This window comes from Ochotona princeps, chromosome 12 (assembly GCF_030435755.1).
Source record: "Ochotona princeps isolate mOchPri1 chromosome 12, mOchPri1.hap1, whole genome shotgun sequence".
Lineage (NCBI taxonomy): Eukaryota > Metazoa > Chordata > Mammalia > Lagomorpha > Ochotonidae > Ochotona > Ochotona princeps.
In genome coordinates, this window is record NC_080843.1 from 48,397,152 (window position 1) to 48,420,498 (window position 23,347).

The 23,347-nt window shown below is 42.0% G+C and overlaps 1 protein-coding gene across 2 annotated transcripts in view; it reads left to right on the forward strand.

Moving 5' to 3' along the window:
• The first annotated feature begins 4,281 nt into the window (after positions 1-4,281).
• The window catches only part of CYSLTR2 (cysteinyl leukotriene receptor 2), a 28,280-nt gene continuing 9,214 nt past the window's right edge, over positions 4,282-23,347 (forward strand). Inside the window, exon 1 of one of the 2 annotated variants that reach the window (XM_004577665.4) lies at positions 4,282-4,335. The gene's annotated coding sequence lies outside the window, so the exon portion shown is untranslated. Of the gene's footprint in view, positions 4,405-23,347 lie in introns of both variants that reach the window. The other variant, XM_058670772.1, reaches the window with a different exon arrangement.

Consider the following 23,347-nt stretch of genomic DNA (forward strand, 5'->3'; position numbering starts at 1 on the left):
AATTCAGGGATGGAGGTAAGCCAGTGATTTCAGACAATGTAACATCAAAATGTTTTTTCTAGGGCCAAGTGGTTAAAAGTGTGTAATCTCTGGCTGCTATGAGGTACAGTATTGGCAAAGTCTGTTTTTTGTCCAGTTGGAGCTTAAAGATGTGGGATGTGAAAATTCCTCAGAAGGGAGAGTGAGGGCAGGGGGAGTGCGAGGCAGGTAAAGCCAAGGTTCTTTATGCAAAGGCTTGCTGAAAGTTTTTCTCCACGGTTCTGCAACTGTATCTGCTGCACTGTCACCACAGGCAAAGGTAAATTTTTAGTTTCTTTCCCCCCACTTTTTTTGTCAGGGGAGTCCAAATCTTACCAAGGTTGGTGATGTTAGCTTCTACAATGTTTCTCAGAGAAATTTCATTGGCTTCAGCCGTGTGTTCGCAGACTTTACCGCATCCTGGTAAATATCAAGGAATTCTGGATCATATGCTCTGGTGAGAGTTCTGAACACTTCGGCAAATTGCTCTGAGCTCAGATTTTAGCTAAGATGTAAAGGTGGTTGAACTGAGCGTCTAATTTTGTAAGGCATTTGTCTTGCTGTGTTTTTTCATCTTTGGAGTAGAAAGTTAACTGGACAATAAGATTATCAGACTAAGAAGAACTGGGATAGAAGAAGAGGAAGATTTTCACGGAGATGAATTTTAGTTCACTCACACGGGATAGCAGGATGCTGTACTGCCTCAGCTTAACCTCCTAACTGATCATTTGAACAAGCCTTTCCCCAGGTCCTGGCAAGCACCATTCTATTTCTGTCTCTATGAAATCCCATGTCCTTCACAGGAATGGAATAATACAGCATTTGTCATTTGATGACTAGCCTGTATCACGTAGCATCTAGTCTTCAAGATTCATTCACATTGTAGCATATGTCAGAATTTCCTTCCTTCTTAAGGTTGGACAATATTCCATTGTATGCACTGCACTGCTTCCACACTTTGTTGTAAACAATACTGCTCTAAATGTGGATGTGTAAACATTTGCTTGTGTTCCTGGAAATGGAATGGCTGAGTAATACTGGTAGTTCCATTTTTGCTCTTACATTTTGGAAATGTGATACACCGTTATCTGTAGCAGCTGTGCCATTTTACATTCCTACCTGCAGCATGTAACAATTCCAGTTCCTTCACATCCTTTTAACGTTTGCTATTTTCTATTCCATTGTGGTTGTCTTAATGGGCATAAAGTGGTATCTCACTGTTTGTTTGCATTTCCCTGGTGATTAGTGATGTTGAACACCTTATGGTGCTGCTTATTAGGCATTTGGATATCTTTGAATAAATGTGTGTTCAGATCCTTTACCTATTTTTAAATTGGATTATTTGTCTCTGTTGTTGCTGATTGTAGGAGTTCTTTATGTGTTATGAATATTATTGTCTTATCAGATATGTGGCTTGCAAATATTTTTCCCCACTCTCAGTATTCCCTTTTGAAAAGGCTGTGAGTCTTTAAAAATCTGTTTCCATCTTTTGAAAGAAAGAAAGAAAGAGAGAGAGAGAGATCCTCTCCCTGATGCTGGTTTCTTTTTGAGATGGGGGTAGGAGGTAGGAGATGGTGCCTCTACAGTCCATAAGTCACCTGGGATTTGTATGATGCCGCCACAAGTTCTATGTGGTACTTACTTTCTATATTTTCATGGCATTCTCCCTTAGGTCCTGGAGTTTTGATTGACGAGTAGGAGTATTGAATTATACTTGGGCCTTTTGTGGTTTCCAGTTCATGCAAACATGTCTGGCCTGCTTATTCACACCCCATCACTTTGGTCCATTCCCCAAGTGCCTGCAACAGCTGGGGCTGGGACAGACTAAAGCCAGGAGTACAGGGCTCAGTTTGGGTCCATGTAGGTGGTAGCCACCTGAACCATCTTCGACTTCCAAGGATGCAATAATAGGAAGCTGGACTGGATGCAGAGTAGCATCGACTGAAACTGGGCCAATATCAGGATGCAGAAGTCCCAAGCCGTAACTTAACGGCAATGCTCACCCCATTAGTGCATTTTGATGTACAAATGTTTTTAATTGTGATTGAGTTCAACCTGCCTAATTTTTCTTTTCTGTGCTTTTGATATCAGAACTAAGAAATCATTGTCAAATCCAATGTCATGAAGATTTTTCCTTCCGTTTTCTCCCAAGAGTTTTATAGTTTAAACTCTCACATCTAAGTATTTTATTCATTTTGAGTGAAGTCTGTGGCTATTCAAATTTCTCAGCATCACTTATTGAAAAGACTCTCCTGGAATGGGTGTTTAGACCAGCAGTTAAGATCCCACATCCTAAATCAGAGTGCCTGGGTTTGGTTCTCAGCCCTGGCTCCTGACTTTAGCCCCCATCTGATGTACACCCTGGGAAGCAATGCTGATGGGTCTAGTAAGTGGGTTACTGTCACCATGTGCGAGACCTAAGTTGAGCTCTCAGATTTGGCCTGGTCCAGCCTCAGTCATGGCAGTCACTGAGGAGTAAACTTGCACACAGGAGTTGTCTCTCTGCCTCTCAAAGAAATTAAATAAAAACATAAAATTGGAGCAAAAGTCTGCTCTTTCCCATTTAACGGCCTTATTACTTTTGTTAGAAATCATTTGGCTGTATATACGAGGGCTTCTTTTGGGATTCTGCATTCTATTCCCTTAGTCTACGTGTTTGTCATTTTTTTTAGGGCTACTCTATTTTGATTATTATAGTTTTATAGTAAGTATTGAATTCAGGAAGTGTGAGACATCCATCTTGATGGTTTTACAAGATTATTTGGACTATTCAGAGAGTCCTTTGGATTTCATAAAGGTTTGAGGATGCATTTTTATTTCTGTAAAAAATATCACTGGGATTTTGTCAGAGATTGTGTTGAATATGTATGTGTATCAGTTTGGGTAGTATCGACATTTTTATAATATGAAGTGCTTCAATCAATGAATATGTGATACTTTCAATTTATCTGTGTCTTCTTTAATTTTAGCAATGTTTTGTAGTTTTCAATGTATACATCTTCTATTTTCCTGATTGTTAGTTCCTAAGTATTTTATATATTTTTTGATGTCATTGTAAGTGGAATCATTTTCTTAATTTCCTCTTTGAATTGTTCATTGTTATTGTCTAGAAATGTAACTTTTTTGGGGGTGTTGATTTTGTATTCTGCAACTTCAATCAATTCATTTGTTAATTCAAATAGTTTTCTTGTGGAATCTTTGAATTTTTATACATATAAGATCATATCATCTACAAACAGATATAATTTTCTTTCTTTCTTTTCCAGTTGGGTATGCCCCCTCCCAACATTATCGCAGGTTTCTATTTAGAAAATGATAAGGGTTTGACTGGAGATGACCAAGTGAGAAATGGTGGGGTTTGGAATATACTTGGCAGGCAGAACAAATATAATTTATCTCTTTGAATGTGAGTTATGGAAGAAAGAGAGGCATGAAGAATGACTTCTAGGTTTCTGACCAGATGAACTGATTGGATCATTGTAGAATCATTGTCTTAGATGCAGAAGATGCAGGGAGTATAGGGCTGAGAAGGAAAGAGAAAAGTCCTATTTTTGTTATAGTAAATTTGGCTATGGCTGTGGGTAAGACAGACAAAAGCCAGAGAAGAGAGAGGGAAAAGGTCAGGTGGTAGACTTCTAGGGAAAATTCACACTTAGAAAAAACTGCTGAAGCATGAGAAAGAGCCATGAGGGAGTTCAGAGGACAAGGAGAAAAATTCAAGTAAGTGGCAACCATGCAAACAAGAGGGAATGGAAGAGGAGGATTGAGAAGAGATGCATTATGTGAGAAATACTGTCATCAGCGGTCCCTGACGGAGCATATCAGCAAAATGGGCAAGGCCTCCTTGGGAGAAGCAAGTGGAGGCCTAAGATGGGGCAACTCTTAAATGTGTTCTGCAAGGCACTGTTGATGTTACTCTTGCCATGGAAACAGAAACCATTTAGGGGAACTAAAAGCTACTTAACTCCCCTCCTCCTGCTCTAGCCCACAGCACCCTCCTGCAGTCTTGGGAAAGATGCTGATAGAACCAGTCATTAGAGGGGCAGGGCCACTCCAGGTTTCTGCCTTTCAGAGATGGATGGTCCCTCACTGGACATTTCCCCTTCTCCTGAAGGAAGTCAGTGCCAACTCCCACAGCAGTTGCTACGGAGCACAGATGACCCTGAAACAAGCGCTTCCTGCTATTGGCTGACACTGTGTGTAAGTGTAACTGGCTGCTCCACATTTCTGTTAAATGAGCCAGATAAATTGGTTGGAGGAGAAAGGCAAGACGGCAGAAAACGAAAGACACAGCAGCTGAAAGGCAGAAAACTTCAAGTGGGCAAGCTAATATTTGCTTTTATTCATTCAGAACTTTGTCTTGATTACCACTTCACAGTCAGACGGGTGAGTTTTGAAAAGTAAAATTTTTTTTCTGCTATAAATATCTTTTCTAGCACATAGATGGTAGTTTGAAAAATATTGGGAAAGTGTAAAAAAGAAGCAGAAAGCATTAAAAAAAACCACCAAGTGAGACTGCATTAACATTTTGGGGTGCTTCCCCCACTCTTTCTATAAAAATGTGAATATAATCTTAGCTTGATTTTTCTATGTTAATGCAGTAGTTTCTTTCCGTTTCTTCACATATAGCCTATGCACTTTTCCCACATATTGCTATAAATCATTCATCATCATCATCATTTAAACTTGCTGCATAATATTGCATTGGGATTTACTATATTGTGTATAAATATTCCACTATTTTTAATCAGAGAGCATATTTCCTATTTTTCACAAAGAAGGTTGTTTTGTTATATAAGGTAATTAGTCTTATTTTCCTAAGAGGTTAAATTTGAAGATGCGTATTTCAGTGGTTTTGCTCTGAGGGACAGTGGGACAGTGAGGTTGTCTAAGAGTTTGTGAGAATGTGAATTTATAATCAGGTCATGACTTGATTGGGACTGAAGCTCTCTTTGTCAACTTTGGCTACACATTCATCCCAAATCATCTGATTTTGAAGAGATTAGAAAAGTACCCCTACATTAATTGAAACGGACCTTTAGGGAAATCAACCAATCACTTGCAATACTTGTTTGGAGTTCCAAAAACTTCTCAGGTGGCTATAACGGGTAGTCAGTATAAAAACCTCTGCCATGGTCACTGGGAATATTTTTCCTGTCTTTTCTATTATTTGTTTCAACTACATAACTAATCCTGTTATTTATTAGTATTAGCCAAGGCAGCCAGAATTTGTTTCTGTTGATCAAACTCAAAGTGGGCTTCAATAATCTGGCTAGTCCCTAACATCAAGAAGCACAGTAGAGATGGGTGGGGTTGGGTTTGGAGTTAGGGGATGCTGACTCTGGCTTTTCCAGCAGCCACTGATATGACACTTACCTTCTCTGCACCTCTTGTTTGATTGTCTTGAAAGTTAAAGAAAAAGAAGTAGGAATACACAGGGAGATCTTTTATCTGCTTGTTTTCTCTTCAGATAGTTGCATTGGCCAATGCTAGGCCAGGTCAAAGCTGGGATCTAGGAGTTTAATTCAACTCTCCTGTGTGGGTTTCAGGGCCATCTGCTGCTTTTCTCAGTCCTTTCTCAGGGAACTGGATTGTAAGTGGAGTAGTTGGGGCATGAAACAGTGCCCATATACAATACTGGCAAGGCAAGTGGCATTTGATTTGCCATACCACATCAGAACCCCAGTCACTGCACCCTTTGGATTTGGAAGGAAAGTGGGCAGCTTATGCCAAGGTTGTCCTATTTTTTCCCATAAGGAATAAGCACAAAACAAGACCAGAGAAGCTAACTTGCAGCTGTGTTCCTAGCCTCCAATGGAATTTATTTTTGATCAGTGGCATATAAATCAAATTCCTTCCTAACGTGACTCAGTGGAGAATATGTGCTTGATCCTTTCTTTGATAATGCATAAATTCATACAGTAGCTTAATACTCCTACAATGCATTTGCATACATCAGCTAGTTTGATCCATACCACAGCTATATGCTGTGGAAGATGTAGCTCTTACTTTAAAGATGAGCCCAGAGAACATGGGATCTTTCCCAAGGTGGAATCAGAACTGGCCTCCAGTTTCAAGAGTGGCTATTGTAAGACATCTATCAAACAGACTTTTCTTCATGTCTGTATGATGGAATTCTCTTTAGCTAGTTAGGTGATAGTGTTGATGTTTCTTAGTTGGACAAGAAAGAAGATCATGACACAGTGATGCGAAAACATCATTATGATAGGCACCATTTTTTAAACCTATCTGTTTATATTTGAAGACAAATAGCACCATATGCATGAACATTTAGAAATACCTAGTTAGTGGTAAAAGTTGTCATTTAAGTTTACTTTGGCTTGTATCAACTTGTTATTTTAAAATCCCAGACACTACTTTTATACTAAAAATATGAAAGTAAATTCTGTGGAATTGTTTGACTCTGGTTGGCTTTTCTGCAGAGAATGTGGTCCAAGATCATTCCATTGGCCACAAGGAGGCCTCCTATGTAATTCCATGGTTTTGTCTGTGGTTGTTAGCCAGCACCAATAGTATGTGTCAGACATCGGGTTAATCGCGTCACATCTATTTTCTTCATTAAGACTTACTCCAGTTCTCTTTGCAGATCACCAGTTTCACTCAGAGGGGTAGGGCAGCAACTGGGAACAAGAGGTAGAACTGAGATTTGCGCCCAGGTCCCTTGTAACTTGAAAGCACGTGCTTTCATTCTTCCTGTCAGTGTGTCTCCCATACACCTGGGTTGGGAAGAGAAGCTCCCATCACTAAGCAGCACATCACTTTGGGAGGAAGATGAGAGAACTTTCAAAGGCTTGTGGAAAATGAAACCATAAGTTGTGTTTATGTTGTGAAGAAAGTGAAATCCTTGCATTTTTTTCGTGATATGTATTTTCATGAACTCTTAAATTTGAAAGATTAATTGACACAGGAGGGAAGGAGGCGAAGGTCTGAACCAGAAGCTAGTAACCCAATCCAGGTCTTTCATGTGTGTAGCAGGAACCCAGTCACCTAGAGCTACCACTGTTGTTTTCCAGTGTCTGCATTAAGAGGAATCTGGAGTCCAGGGTGGAGCAGAGCTGGGTACCACACCCCAGTATTCTGATGTGGGATGTAGGCATCTTAACTACTAGGGAAATAATCTGCCCCTTCATGAAGTTGTTTTTAAAGATTGGTTTACTTATTTAAAAGGTAGAATGATAGAAAGAAAGATGGAGGGAGAGAGGGAGGTAGAGAGAGAGAGAGAGAGAGAGAGAGAGAGAGAGAGAATCTTCCATCTGTTGATTTATTCCTCCAATAGTCTCAGTGGCTGGCTCTGGGCAGTCAAAATCAGGAGCCAAGAACTCCACCTTGATGTTTTATGTGGGTGGCAAGGGCCCAAGCTCTTGGGATATTACCTGCAGGTACATAAGCAGCAGGCTTGATTGGAAGGACGCAAATAGTTCAGACTCCGTCCAGCATTCCAATATGGCACCCTAGAGTCACAAGTGGTAGCTTACCCACTGTGCCACAATGTTGAACCCCTTTGAGGAGCTTTTGAAGTCCTCTTGCTGGCTAATGCAAAGAAAGGCAGGCAGTTTTCTGTAATGCTCAACTTCACTTAGAAGCATTCCCAAATTCATATTGAAACCCCCGGCACTTTGTTTGCACTCTACTGGGAGTACTGCCCCGTCTCAGTTGTATTGCAGTTAGTTATGTGCAGCTTATATTTCTACCAGACCATGAGTCTCAAGAATGGGGTTTTCCCATCAAACCCAGAACACACACTCTATTGAGAATAATGAGAATGCGTAAATTGTTTAATTTATCAATGACTGTGGACTTCAGCGACAGCTTATGTTTTTCTTTCTTGAACTTTATTAACCTCTTTCTACTCATCAGACCATGGGGAAAAGGTAGTCTTGGACAATATTTAAAGGACCACTTCTTCTGTTTGGATGGGTCACATACACCTTTGGCAAACGAGTCTGGCCATTACTTGAGGGGCACATATTGAGGGTCTGAGCAGTGTGTTGGAGCCAGTAAATCCCAAAGTTTGGAAGAGTGTTTTGGAAGAGTTAAGGCCAGATGCAGGTTTTTTTCCTTTTTTTGCATCTTTGCTGACAATCCTCAAGGGAAGCATTCAAGTAGCTGGAGAAAGCAGACCCTGGGGAGAGCAAGGACGGAGAGGGGAGAGTAGGGGAAGAGAAGGATCAGGGGGGAGCCTGTGTACTCTGGACACTGCAGGATTAATGAAGCTTGGAGAATGTGAACAAATTTGGTTCACCATTATTTATTTCTTGGGTACATTATGAACACAAGAATTTGGTTTATCTGGAATAAAAGGTTATTTTTCTGCAAGCATCTTCTCCTGCCACTGCACACATAGTGTTTCACTTCATCTGCCCTGCAGAACAGAACACTTCATGGTCTGAAGAGTCCTTGAAGGTAGGGTAGATTTTTTTTTTAAAAAAGGAAACTGCTTTCTTTTTGAGTCTTACCTAACCAACAAAGCTTTCTTGTAAATCTTTGGGAGTGGATCCCCTTATAGATTACAACTGGCATGAATTCTTACTGGGAACTGGTTGGCACAGTCAGAAAGGCAGTATGCCACCCTCCAAGGTACAGATAATGCCACTTCCTACCATGTTTACAACCCAGCACTGTGTGGATAACTTCCGTGGCTTTCCCCTGATCCCATGCTGTTGACTCTGTTTCTCCATACCCAGCCCTTAGATTTGAAATCCAGAGAAAGATTTTGCAAGGAAAAATGTGCTACCATTATTTCATTGCTAAAGAGCATGGGAATTTCATTTTCCTATACAGATAGTCATTGTGATTTATTAAATGAGGAGGGTGGCTAATAGCTTCACTAGCTCATTCTTCAATCATTATCTAAGTTCATGTGCGCTGCACACTGTAGTGAGAGATGTGGATACTGCAGTGGGTTGGTGAGAATCCCATTTATGCCCTCAGGGGCAAACAGTCAGTGCAGTAAGTGGAGAAAGATAGTCTGGAGCCAGCTGTTACTCCCTGGAGGGAATGTTGGGACAGGAGACCCATGGGGTTGCAGATAACCAAGACCTGGTGGGATTATAGGAGGCTTTTTGTGAAAGAAGGGATATTTACAAAGCAACTTGAGACCCAAATAATGAGTTTAAACTCAGAATGAATGGGCAAGAGAATTTGAACCCTTCCCTTTTCTATCACTCCTTTTCACACCACGGGGTGATGCAACAAAAAGGTGCTCAGATGTAGTCCCTCCATCCTCTAGAAATGAAACAAACAAAGCAAAGCCATGTGTTTTTCATAAATCACTCAGTCTTGTGTATTCTTTCACATAAAGCAGCCAAATACAGCTTTCCGCTTTAGGTTATAGGTACCCACTGCCCTGCTACCTGCTACCATAGGCTACCTAGGGTCCTTTCCTGGGCAGCTCTCTTAGTTTTGAATTTTTTCTGGCACAGCTAAGAGTTCTTAGGTTTCTTCTTTGTTTGGAAATCACACATGTATGTTACACCAAGCAGTGATGAAAGCTGTCACTTGCTACTTTCTTTGATCCTCTGTATGATTCCCAGAGGCTGATTCCTTATTGGTGATCACACAATTAGCAAAGGGCAGAATGAGGATTTGAATCCAGTCAAGATATATTACAAAGCTTTTTTTTTAAAGCAAACATTTATTAAACTATAATAAAAACATTCCATCAAATTACAAAACCTGAGCAAGAAAAACAAACGGCACACAAAGCTTTTTTTAAAAAATGAGATAACAATGCCTCTATTTCATTTTAGGAAACATATATGGTATTTTACAAACAACCTTTGTGCATGATTCCTTCACTCTCAGAACTGAATTTAACGGTGAAATATGAAATGTCTAGTTAGAGAGAGAGGATAAAGAGCAACAATTTTAACTTTAATAAGTGAGCTTCAGGGGAGACTTTGAGTCATGCCCTTTGGTCACCTTGTCTATGCACAGATGCTGATCTATCCCCAGGGATTTATTGGAATGAGCAAGGTCTTAGTTTCAGAGAAAAGTGCTTGTTGATATCTTCTGTCTTTCCTCTGCCTGGAGAAGCAGAGGACTGGGAACCAAAGACTAGGGTGTAGAACAGTCCTGTAGCCTTACTTAGATCAGAAATTGGGCCAGTAACAGTTTTCAAACTTTCTTTGTACACTGATAGAGTGCCTTGGAAAACTGGAAAATTGTTGAGTATTTTATATTATTTAAATCCATAGCCTCAAAGACTCATGCCAAAAGAACTGGGCAAAAGTAATGAGAATTTAAGAGAAGAGAGTACTTAGTTAAAATAATGCTTTAAAAAACCTGAAGTTATATCTCTAAGGAGCTCAGCTCTCTCTATATACTTATTCTGCTCTCTTTGTATTGCATTTCTGGGTGTTTGTTTATTGTGGTCACTGGATGCTAGTATTTAGAAGGAACACAGAAGAGAGGTTGGCTCTTAGAAAATACCAGAGAAAGCAGAGACAGAGCTGGGAAGAAGGGTGTCAGAGATAAGGCCATGCAGCTGCTTTTGGAGGCAGAGACGTCTGCACGTGCTTGGAGGTCAATCTACTACCAGGCTTCCATCCTTGCCACTTCCCTGGGGAGGAGCTGTTTGGTGGAAGTATTTGTCTTCTTCAAATAACACAAGAAAGAGTTCACTGTGAAAGACCACACTTTTTTTTTATTAAATTTATTCATTGTGTTGTAATTACATAGAATCGGGGATTCTCCCCTCACCCTCCCCCCATGGTGGGTTCCTCCACCTTGTTGCATAACCATAGTTCAAGTTCAGTTGAAATTCCCTCTTTGCAAGTATATGCCAAGCATAGAGTCCAACATCTTATAGTCCAGTCAAGTCCAACTACTTATTGGGTAGACCCTCTCTGGTCTGAGGGCAGAGACAGCAGAGTATCATCCCGGTCAAATAAAAACACTAACATACCATCTGCAACAATTAACATCGTTATGGAATTAATTGATATAGTATTGAGCAGTCAACATGTTAAAAATAAATGCGATTTCTTAACCACTTTCTGTGACCCCCCATTCACATTTCAATTTTAGTTTGTATACGACGTATGACATTACATCCATAACATAACATGTTATGCTTAACATCATAGCATCTTAAATTAAGGCAAACATGTGGTATCTAACCTTTTGGGATTGGTTCATTTCCCTTAGCATTATGGTTTCTAGTTTGGCTCATTTGGCCACAAAGAACTACATGAAAGACCACACTTTTAAGGGGATAGTTATCCTCAAATGTACTCATAATTTCTAGACTCATTTTTGCCTGGGGAAATTCTCAACAAAGACATTTCAATGAGGAATGTGAGAACTCCCCAGTCAAGACAACATAGAGAAAGGATTGCTAGCAGACAGGAAAAGGTAGCCTTTGCTAAACCAACAATCCATCAAAACCAGTGCAAGCAGCACATCCCAATGTAAATATCAACAATGCTAATACAGTGGAGTTATGCATTGCTGAATAATGGGACACATTCTGGGAAACAAGTCTGGGTTCATATCACCTCAGCTGGGACATCAAATATCAGAGTTGCTTACATAAACTAAGGCCACAAGAGGTCATAGGAAATAAAATTTTGTGAGACCTCTTTTGTCCATGATTTACCACAGTGTGGATGACATGTGGCTGTGTTTATGGCACCTGACATTGTGGCCTTGTAGATCCTTTCTAAACTCATGTTTCATTGATTCAGATCTCTGCCAGTAGTGATGGCTCCGACATATCCTAGTGATTGCACATCTTCTTGGGGTGTCTCTTCTTCCATCTGTCTACCTGAGGAGAGTCCACCATGCTTTCTGTGGCTGGAGCAAGTCCTCTTTTCAGTGGAATAAGGACATGGCTGGTGCATGTGGCCTGTGCAGCCCCATCTTCCCGGGCCCCATAGTCAATGTTTAAAGAGGTATAGCAGCCTGAGGCAGAGTCCAGGCAAGGAAGGGTCTGGTGGCTCCTTGGAGTTCCTCGGAAGTCAGAGAAAAGTTCTAGAAACATACACATTGAATGACATTTGTAAATCAGTATGTGGGAAAAATCACTGAAAAATTGACAATGTGATTCTAAGAAACTTTCCAATTAAAATACTTATCACATACTTTGGAGTATTTGGAATAGACTTTGAAATGAATGTAGGAAGCCAAGATCATGACATTCAGAAGTTATTTTAGGAGTTCCTGAGTTTTTCTATGGATATCCTGGGATTTGGCTGGGAGGCAGATTAGTGAGACCAAGGTGGCTACCATTCCAGCATCCTCTGCCTCCGCCCCTACAGCTCTGGTGCACTCCAGAGGCATCAGAGGTCAGAGGTGAGGTCAGGATGGGGCATTGCTTATAAGGAATCAATGAGATCAGGCAATTGTAAGTGCCTTTGGTCTTCTCAGGGACCTTGCCTGTTGTGGAAACTCTTCATGAAGTCATGCCAGCCCAGTTGCAAGGGTTTGCTCAGTCCCTCCCTGTGACAGAAAGCAGGGCAGTTTCAAAGCCAACTTCTTAGGGGCATCAGCCATGCTGGGATTCTGCAGAATGCTGTGTGTGACACACTGTACTTCCTCTCCGCCAGCTTCTGGGACTTGGAATCCCAGTGGATGAAAGTGGTGTCTTAATGAAAGAAACTCTGAAAAAGAAGACAAAAAAGGAGATCATGAAGCTTGGGCCTCGGGCCACCTCGCTACAGGGTGAGCCCTCCCTGCCTAGGGCCCTGAAGAGAATGCCCGCAGTGCTGAGAAAGCAAACAGGAGAACTCCCTCTCCCGGGGACTTCCGGTTCCTGCTGAGTTCATGGGTTCTGGTTTACAGCACCTCTGTTCACAACCCTTTCACAAGTGGCCAAAGTGCCAACTGTGCAATTACCAGCTAGAGGGATGCTAATAACATTCAGAAAGCAAGGGGTCATCTGCCTGGTGACTCACTACATGATACACACTTTGGGACTCTGAGATACTTTGGGACTGACAGGGTAGAGCTATGAGCAGCAACATTCTCCAGGGCGTTGAAGCCATGGAAACATGCCGGGAGCCAGGAGGGGGAGCCCTGTGTGGTTTGCTAGCCTCCACCCGCCTCCTGTGGAAACCTTGAGGCCGGCTCAGTTCCTCAATGGCAGATATTACAATCTCAGTTGTTTTTAAAAACCTGTATTTCTCTTTGGCTCCCCAAGGTCTCAGTTCCCTTTACGCCTTTGAAAGCAGTCCAACAGCATGAGACTCTTCACGGTGGGCCAGAGAAGTCCCATTACAGGGCTGGTGTGATCCTGGGGTCTGGGGCAACCAAGATCTGAGTTGGTCAGTTGGATTTCAAGACAAGGCTCTCAGTGATGCTAACATGTCTCAGGACTTCTGAGGGTCTGAGAGACAAGTGTGTCGCAGAGCCTTCTGCTGCTGTGGGCCACATCCACCTCTGGGTGAGCCCCTGAGTGTCCTGGGCACCTTATCTGGGGTTTGCTCAGCAGGGGCCTTGGCATCAACACCAGCTGTGCGTCGTCTCACTTCCTGTTTACAGCAACCACAGGAGGGAAGGAATACTATTGTCATACTATACTATTGTCATCCCCACATCACAGATGAAGAAGTGAGGTGCAAGGAGATCAAATTGCATGCCCAAGGTCACAGGACATGAAGTTGAACGAAATAGGGGTTAAACCCTGGGTTTGTGTTTGTCCTTGCTATCACTATCATGCCTTTCACTATTATTAATACCATTAAATCATCTATCAGCCCTCACTTTTACCTTTTTATTATGTCTTTGCAAGGTTTTTGCCTCTCTGATGCTTCTCTGAGGTCCCCAGTTTGGGGTTTATTATACTAGTTGACATCACCAGGTACTCAGCCTATGGGAAACACATCACATGCCTTATACCTTGTAATGGTGAGAAAACTGAGACCCAGAGAAGAAAAAATACTTGCCCACCATCCCACAGATGGCAGGTGGCACCTTGCATCACCTCTCTCCTCAAAACATTTCTATGAACTATAAAAAAATATCCTCTTGGCAGTTCCACAGCATGCAGTAGTTCTGGGAACTAAAATCCCAAGTCATGTCATAAAGTTATCAGACAAAATGAGGAGTATTATTGTGGGCAAAGTTGTGCACTAAGGGTAAGAGTTAGAAATCCCAGTAACTGGGTTAGCCAGACATGAGTGAGGAGGAGGAAAAAGGTAATGGAGCTAAGAATTCAGCTGTACCATGGCTTTAAGAGTTTGTCATGGCACCACTCATTTGTTGATCATTGAAGGGTTTACCAAGTGCCCTCAAATGTGCACTGGGCAGATGGGGTATGCAAAATACACGGAAGGCTGGCCCTTTCTCTCATACATCTCATCAACTGAAGAGTTCAGTGTCATGTATCTGCTTAGCATGCACCTGTCACAGCGCATGCAGAATGAGCATCAGCCTGCAGCAGTTTATTCCTGAGTACTGTAAGAATGGCAGTGACAAAATAAGATGGAACTGTGGGAAGTGTCAGTTGGGTAGGATGACATGCAGAAGACAAAGTAGACACTGATGAAGAAACAATTGGCTTGGCAAGTGTTAGGAAGCTTGCAGTTCTGGCGACAATCAATGGAGAGAACAGGAGGGGTAGGACAGTGACCAAAGAGAGTAGGTGTGGCAGGAACAGCAACACTATGAAGAGCAAACCCAACACTGGGCTGCTAGGTCTGTAGAAGCAGTAGTTATCACAGGAATGTCACTTTTGGGGGGCAGTGTTGGGGTGCAGTAGGGTTAAGCCTGTGAGGTCAGCATCCCATACAGGTTCTGGTTTGAGTCCCTGCTATGCCATTTTTAATCCAGCTTCCTGCTAATGCACCTGGCAAAGCAGCAGTAAGTGGCCCAAGTGTTTCAGCCCCTGACAGCTATGTGAAAGACACACAAGAAACTCATGGCACACGGCTCCCGGCTCCCAGCTCCCGGCTGCAGCCTAGTCAACCCTGGCTATTGTGGGCATTTGGGGAATGAACCAGCAGAAGAAAGATCTCTACCTTTCTGCCTTTCAAATAAATAAATATTTTTTTAAAAGAAAGGAATGCCAGTTTGATGACTGTCAAAGTGCTTTTCCATGCATTATCTCAGAGCCCTCCTTGGATGTGGGCTTGGGGCATTGTTATTCCCATTTTAAAGTAAGCTTCTTCAAAGATGCCAAGTGATGGTCCACCCCAGGCCACCCAGGCAGGAAACCAGAGCATGAGCCAGACCTCTGTGTCCTGTCTGTGGTCTTCCTCCATGCTGTCTGGCTCCCCTAGCTGATGGTGACTCATGTAAGATAGCATACAGTGGGATGTTTTGTATTTCTGTTTGAGCCATTTGGTTTTTGTCTAATGAGCAATTATGGGTTTCTGGTGAAGTGAAAATAGCCCTCTAAGAGGTTAACTCTAGCCAAGGTGTACAGATCAGAAGAGGCTCACGGTTTTTAGGCCTCAACCAACAAAGCTCAGGTTAGGATGATGATAGTGCTTATGCTCAAAGAATAAAATACCAGGTACCTCAAATAAAAAGAAAGGAAATAACTCTACCAATTCATAGATGCAGTATGAGGGCAGAGGAATGAAAATATCCCAACAGTGGTCAGAAGCTGAGTAGAACTGGTTTGCAGAGAAGGATAAATACAGGTGAGGGTTGAAGTAGAAGCAGAATCATCAAATAAGACTATTCTGTAGGCAACTGAAAGAGTGGGGATAAAATGCAGGTTAAATTCAGGACATTTTCTTAAATTCTCCTGGCCTCAGATTTTTTTTTCTCTTTATTTGTAAAATTGCAAAAATAATACCAACTCAGCCTCTCTCTAGAGATAGTTGGGCCAAACAAGAGAGAATTGAGGCTGCTTCTTCTTCCTTTTTTTTTTTTTTTTGCAAATTATGAGATGAAAAGATGAGCTGTCAAAAGACACAGCTGGAAGGTGAGGGCAGAGAGACCATGCAGTCTCTATTCTGGGTGAGTCCTTTGTGGGAATAGAAAGAGGCAACTGAGTAGGGCTCTAGCAGGCATTCACAATAGAGTGAGAAAGAAATGACTGTGTGTTCTGGAAGGCAGAGCCATCAGCAGATGAACAACCATGAGACCATAGGGCTCCAGACACCCAGGTCTGATGTGGTAGCCTACTGACTAAAGTCCTCACCTTGTCTGGGCCAGGATCCCATTTGTGTACCGGTTTATGTCCCAGCTGCTCTACTTCCCATCCAGCTCCCTGCTTGTGGCCTGGGAAAGCAGTGGAAGATGGCCCAAAGCCTTGGGACCCTGCACCTGTATGGGAAAACTGGAAGAAGCCTCTGGCTTCAGACTTTGGATCAGCTCAGCTCCAGCTGTTGCGGTCACTTGGGGAATGAATCACTTGGGGGAATAAACAAGCAGACAAAAGATGTTTCTCTCTGTCTCTCCTTCTCTTTGTAAATTTGCCTTTCCAGCAAAAATAAATAAATCTTAAAAAAAAAGAAAGAAATGGGTACCAGATTCGGGGGGGTGGTTTAAGAAGTATGTCTGAGGGGTGGCTATTTTGCCTAGTGGTTAAGATCCAAATTAAAATGCCCACATACCCTTTCAGAGTGTTTGATGTTAACACCTGGCTCCTGACTCCAGCTCTCTACTAATACAAAACCTGAGAGGCAGCGGTGATGGTGTAAGCTATTGGGTTCTTGCCCTTCTGATAGTCTTTGTCACTGCACAATTTTGTCTTTTAACATTTACCACGTTGGAGGTTCATGTGGGTCAGCAATGACATTTCAATTTTTATAAGATGTATTTATGTTTATTTGAAAGGCAGAGTGACAGAAAGAAGGAGAGACACACATGGAGAGATATCTTCCATCTGCTGTTGGTTTATTCCCCAAGTGGTCCTAATAACTGAAGCAGGATTCCAAGAATGTGTGGGTCTCCCATGAGGTTTCAGGGGCTTGGGGACATGGGTCATACTCTGCTGCTTTCCTAGGCACATTAGCAGATTGCTGGATGGGAAATGGAGCAGCTGGAACTCAAACTGGCAACTATATGGGATGTCAGTGCCAAGGGAAGAGGCTTAACCTGATAAGTTGTGGCTTTGGCTTCAGAGGCTTAGTATATGTGGCTCCAAGAGAGGAAGAATGACATTGTGATTGAGGGCAGACAACCAGGTTCAAGCTGCCTGCCACCATCAGTTGACAAATGATTGTGGGCACACCAGCTATGTGGGAGACTTGGATGGAGTTCTAAGTTTCTGGCTTCCACATGGTCCAGCAAAAGCTACTGCATACATTTGAACAAGCAAATAGAAGGTCCCTCTCTCTCACTCTGTAAGTCTGCCTTTCAAACAAATAAATACATCTTTGAAAAACACTGTAAATGCTCACACAGCATATTTGCTTTCCTTTGTAGCTCAGATCTATAACATCTTAATCGGTGGCTGTTACTACCTGTTTCTTCTTTGTGGTTTAATTACCAGTAAAGCTGCAGGAGATAAAGCTTAATTTTCACTTTGCTCTGAGTTCTTTTACAGTACAGGAAGCTTGGCACATGTTCACACCTGACCTATGAAGGTGGTAGAAATCATGCTATCAAATGCTTTCCTGCTTCCTCTTGAATTTTCCTCTCCGTAGATTTCTCAACTTCTTGTTGCTTTGATTGGTCTTGTTGATTTTTATGGTCATGTGTAGCAGGCAGTTTATTTTAGTTCTTCTCTCTCTCTTGTTCTGTGAAAAATTGTGCTGGATTGCAGTCAAATGTATTTTATATGAGCAGGGAGAAGAAGAGCATTCAAAGTATTTGAAGGGGTTTTCAAGATAAAGTTGAATCAAATGGAACTTGGAATTTGGGATGTATTTAGCCCAGGTCCTTTTACTAAATGAAGCTTCTAGAAAGAGTGATTATGTGTTTTTCTTGTTTTAGCTTCCAGGAAATAAAATATCAGTGATATCAAAACCCCCAGATCCTTTCCCTAAAAATAGGGCTGCTTGTCAGCTGTGGACCATGGCCACTCCTCACACCCTAACCATCCCTGGTGGGATCCAGAACAACTCTAGTCTCAGGCAGGAGAATGGAAGCAGCTCTGGGACTCAGTGTTCTCCTGGATGATGACCTGAGCCTGACCACGTGTCCCGGTTCTAAAATCAGGTTGCTTTCTCACATCTGAGATTTCATGGGGGGGAAGCAGTCCTTAGTCCTGGCTTTGCTGGTGTATTTGTGCCCAAGGCTTTGTATTGCACCCAGGCTCTCTCCAGGGCCTGCCCTCGCTGACCAGGTTCCTCTCAGATCCAAATTCCTCTCTTTGCAGTGTGGCCTGATGGATGAACACAGCCCTCTCTGGTGAGTCCTGCCTTCCTCCCTCAGTGCTCCGGGGCCCCTGCTGCTGGGATCATCCTTGGGCTCCCTGCTCCCCATCATTTCTGGTGGACCGCCTCTTAGTATTTCTTTTGGTGGCCTCTTGTCTGAGTCATGCCTACTGGATTCCATGCTCCTGACTCTCATGGAGGACTTTGCCCAGCATCTGTAGCCAGCATGTCCTAAGGCATGTCACACCCCACGCTGTCCTTCCATGGTAATTCATGTGCCCTGTTGGTCTCAGATGGAGCAAGTGTTGGTTATTGTGGTCAAAGTGTTGAAGCGCTTGATGGCTTTTAAGTCTGTTTCCATCTTTTCACTCACTTTTCTAGCTCCTGGCATGTAAGTTTCCTCTAATAGAATCCTGGCTTTGAAGACCCAAGTAGGTTCTATACGGCCACATAAATGGACAGGAATATTTTTGTTTGTTTTCAAATAAAAAGTGCCATTTGTAAATGCAGCCTTGCCGGAGACCAGACCCGACTGACTTGAGAGCTTGCAAAGGATGTGTGGATCGGTGAGATGATAAAAAGAAGAGACGAGATGTGGACCACTATGGCATGATGCTCATAATGGACAATTCAGAAAAGTTGCCTTCTTTTTTTTTTTAGATTTATTTATTTTTTATTACAAAGTCAGACATACAGAGAGGAGGAGAGACAGAGAGGAAGATTTTCCGTCCGATGATTCACTCCCCAAGTGAGCGCAATGGCCAGTACTGTGCCGATCCGAAGCCGGGAACCAGGAACCTCTTCCGGGTTTCCCACACAGGTGCAGGGTCCCAAAGACTTGGGCCGTCCTCGACTGCTTTCCCAGGCCACAAGCAGGGAGCTGGATGGGAAGTGGAGCTGCTGGGATTAAAACCGGCGCTCATATGGGATCCTGGTGCATTTAAGACGAGGACTTTAGCCGCTAGGCCACGCCGCTGGGCCTTCTTTCTTTATACATAAATCATCTCAAGCTTTTACACAACATTCAGTTATTTCATTTTTACTTCATTATAAAAGAGTGATTACAAAATCAATCCTAAAAAAACATTGTTATTGTTTTACTTCAGAGAAAATATTTTCAGCAAGCTATTACGCACTCAAATCTGCAGTGACCTGGCTGAAGCCAGGAATTCCACTGTTGTCAGCACATGCAGGCACACAGTGACAAGCAGTTTACTTATATCCAAAATCAATTTCCACTAAACGCAACTGCATATTGGTACTTAAAATATCAAGAGTACAGAGTTAAAAGAAAAGATCATAAATGAAAGGAATTTATAAAAGCATATAAGATAGATTCTTTATTGAAAATATAATTGATCATACATTAATTACCACCACCTTCACCTAGTGGTGATTCAATTGTTTTTTGTTATTTTGTTAAAGGGCAGTGAAAGGGATCAGGGCAACTCAGCCAATCTACAAACAGAGGGTCTTTACAAGAAACTTCCTTTTATCTTTATAAACTATTTTCTTTTCCTAAATCTGAGTGCCAATATAAGATAGAAGTTTTTATAAACTGTTTTCTTTCCCTAAATATAAGTGCCAATATAAGGTAGAAGAAATTTTAAGCCATTTTTGGGGGTGGTTCACACTTGTCTCACTTTAGAAGATGTCCCATATACTCTTTGCTTTCCATGGTGAGGAACCAAAATGTGTCATTTCATGTGTCGTAACAGTTCGAGGCACATGGTAAACACTCTTTGTACCTCCATGATTGCCATCTATTCCAAGATATTATCAAGCCATTTCTTAAGGAAAACACTACTTATATTAGAGCAAACTTCAGGACAAAGGTGGGCACATAACAGGATGTTTGGAGACATTGTGAGCTCAATTGTACCATTGTATGGTTTTAGCTGTGTGTCATTGCCTTACGTTGCTAAAGATGTTTTTATCATAACATGATTGATCAATTTGAGGTGTTACACCAGTTACAGAAATCATTTCACATTAGCAGAAAAACAACAACACCCTTAGGAGAATTCTGTGAAACATCAGAGAGGTGATCGAGTGTCCATACAATGGTGTGGGGCAGCAACGAGGTGACCAGAGACATTCTGCCAGGCCTTGCCACACAGCCAGAAACTCCTCGTAGCCTTGCTAACCGAGGAGCGGTGCTCATCACACACCCATGCCATCCGACCCAACTGCATGGCTTCCCACAGAGCCTTACTGAAAGGATCCCTCCAGCTGATTACAAACCAGGTTTGCCTCCTGTCTTTGAGTACTTGTTCCCTATGCTCTGGATATTAACTCCAGTTTAATATTCTGCTAATTCAGAGCTGACACACAGTTGTGACATTAACTCCGCTCTCTGTTTGCTTCATGGGTTTGGTTTATGCACACCACCGTTGCCTCCTGGTATTCCAACTGAGTGCCTTTGAAGTTTGTGTTTAGTCCCTCTGCCTTTCAGCTTTGCAGTTTGCTGTATTCCCTTACCTAAGTCAGGCTCCCTGCCACTCTTTCGCTGAATTGTTTCTGCAGCCCTGCTTTACTGTCTGAGTGCTGCAGAGTGTGTTCTGACACTCCAGCTGACTGTCTCATCATTTTCCTTCTAGTATTGGTTACAGATTTGCTGTCAAGATAGAGCAAATGGAGAGAGCCATGAACCACATAATCAGGACTAAGGCCCCAAGAGTCATCGCAGAAACAATATTGGGCCCTTAGCTCTGCATTTGTAAAGAGAGTTTTAACAAGTTTTACACAGATTTGTTGCATCCAAATAATCAAGCATTTGCATTAACACATTATTTACCTCTACATAAACACCAACACTGGAAATGTATCACAATACTACCAAAAAGACAAAGCATATGAAACTTATAAGCAACTTACACACAATTATGTAATTGTGTTCAGTACCATCTTACCAGTTCTCTAGAGATGAATTTATATCCACAGAATTCATAAAGGACTAGTTCCTTCTCTCTATTTCTCTCTATTTCCTCCCTTTCTTTCTCTTTAATATTTATCTTGTAAGACAGACTGAAAGAGGAGAGAGAGAGAGGGAGAAAGCCCAACTGCTTGCTCACTCTACCTGCTTTCCCATGACTACAATGGATAGGGCTGGTCCAGGTTGAAGCTGGGAACTCAAACTGTATCTCCCACATGAGTGTCAGGGACCCAAGTGCTTGGGTCATGATCTGCTGCCTTCCCAGGCACATTATCAAAAAGCTAGATGGGAAGTGGAGCAGTTGATACCAGATGCCAGCGTTGTACATGGCAGATTAACCCGTTGTACCATGACAATGGTTTGGGGGCTGATTTCTAACCCAGATTTTATCATCTCTAACAGGGATTATAATTAAGGGTTCTGTTTTCCCTTTGTTGGGGTCTCCAGTAGATGATTTACAGTCTCCTTTTAGAGGAGGAAACTACCCAAAAGATTTCTTGGAAGAAATAGAATCAGAACAAAGCAATAGAGTGCCCATGAGAGGTTTCTGTTATAAAGAAATCAGTAAAGTCTAAGAGTAATCAGAGTTTCTGTAGAGAATTTCTCTCTAGCAACCCCCAAGAAGGGGCCTACCTTTTTATAGGCCACCTGAATGTGAGAGTTGCTGCCACTAGCTCATTCTGGTGATCCACAGGATGACAGATTTTGATATTAGACCATCCTTATCACAATTGTTCACAATGATGGGCTGGGGAAGGACCATCTGCCCACAGACAAAAGCTCTGTGAAACACGTGCTCCCTGTCTCTTGTGTAATTCTTATAGCAGCTCTATCAACTCAGTGGCACATGTTCCTGTTGTGAGTTGAATTACATCTTCCAAAACAGCAGGTCCAATGCTGTGAATGTGATCTCTTGGAAATTAAGATTTACAGATGTAATGTTAAGACATGGTCACGCTAGATAAAACCAGTGTTCTGTAAGAAGAGGAGGCAGCAACACACAGAAAATAGTTATGTGATGACTGAGTCAACAGATTGAAATGATGTGCCAACAAACCAAGCAATGCCAGTTGACTGGTAACCAACACAAACTCCAAGAGGCAAGAAAGTTTTTTTTTTTTAAACTAGACTCTTAAAAGGAGGCATAGATTGCTAACAACTTAGTTGCAAACTTTCAGTCTTCAGAGATGTGAAATAATATGTTTTTGTTATTTCAAACTATGCAGTTTGTGGTACTTTGTTAAGGCAACCACAGGAACTAACACTATCTTCATCTTGCAAACAAAGTAAAAAAATTCCCGGAAACACTATGTTTACCGATAGTAAGTGCTTAAGAGATCCTGACTCCAAACACTTGAACCTCACACTCCCTTACCCGCTGTGGGTTGACCTGATCCACTGGATGAGGATTCCCTTTCTTGATCATCAAAGTTACTTTCTAGATAAATTGCATAATATCATCAGAACTTCACAAGTAAGAATGTGTTGAACACACAGTCTTCTATGATGTGTAAGACTGTGTTAATGTAGAGGCAAGTTTTCAGGACAGAAAAAAGAGATACAGAGAGATAGATAGATAGAGAGAGAGAGAGAGAGATGGCCACTCTGCATAGGTCAGATTTTTATTCTCCCTGCAGGAATCGAGAGGGTCTTTAAAATGCATTACAACTCTCCAAAAGAAATACGAGCTTGCTGTGGTTCTCAGCTGATTTGACCCTAGAGAATTCCCTTCCCACCCCCACCCCCACCCCCATCACCAGGGCATCTCATGGAATTCATATTTTGTGGAAGATACTTGGGCAAACACTGAGTTAGAAAAAAAAGAAGCTCATCTTTTTATGGCATCATTCACATGATTTCATATAGATCTTCAAAGGAGAATTGAAAACCGTTCTTTCTGCATCAAAAATATGTTTACAAGCCCTCTCTGGGTAAGTAATGGTAATGCATGGCTTACTTTCCTACTTTTATTCTTTAGATCATTATACAGATTCACATGGGCAAAGTCTTCTAGTCAAAGGCTGTTAGACTCATGCTTGTGATTAAACAAAGTTGAGGTTTATGGATTTGTTGATTTTAATGAGAATGCATAAAGACATACTGTCGGCAGAGTACATCCTTACAATTTTATGTTGTTTCTGCATCTGTTTCACATTTT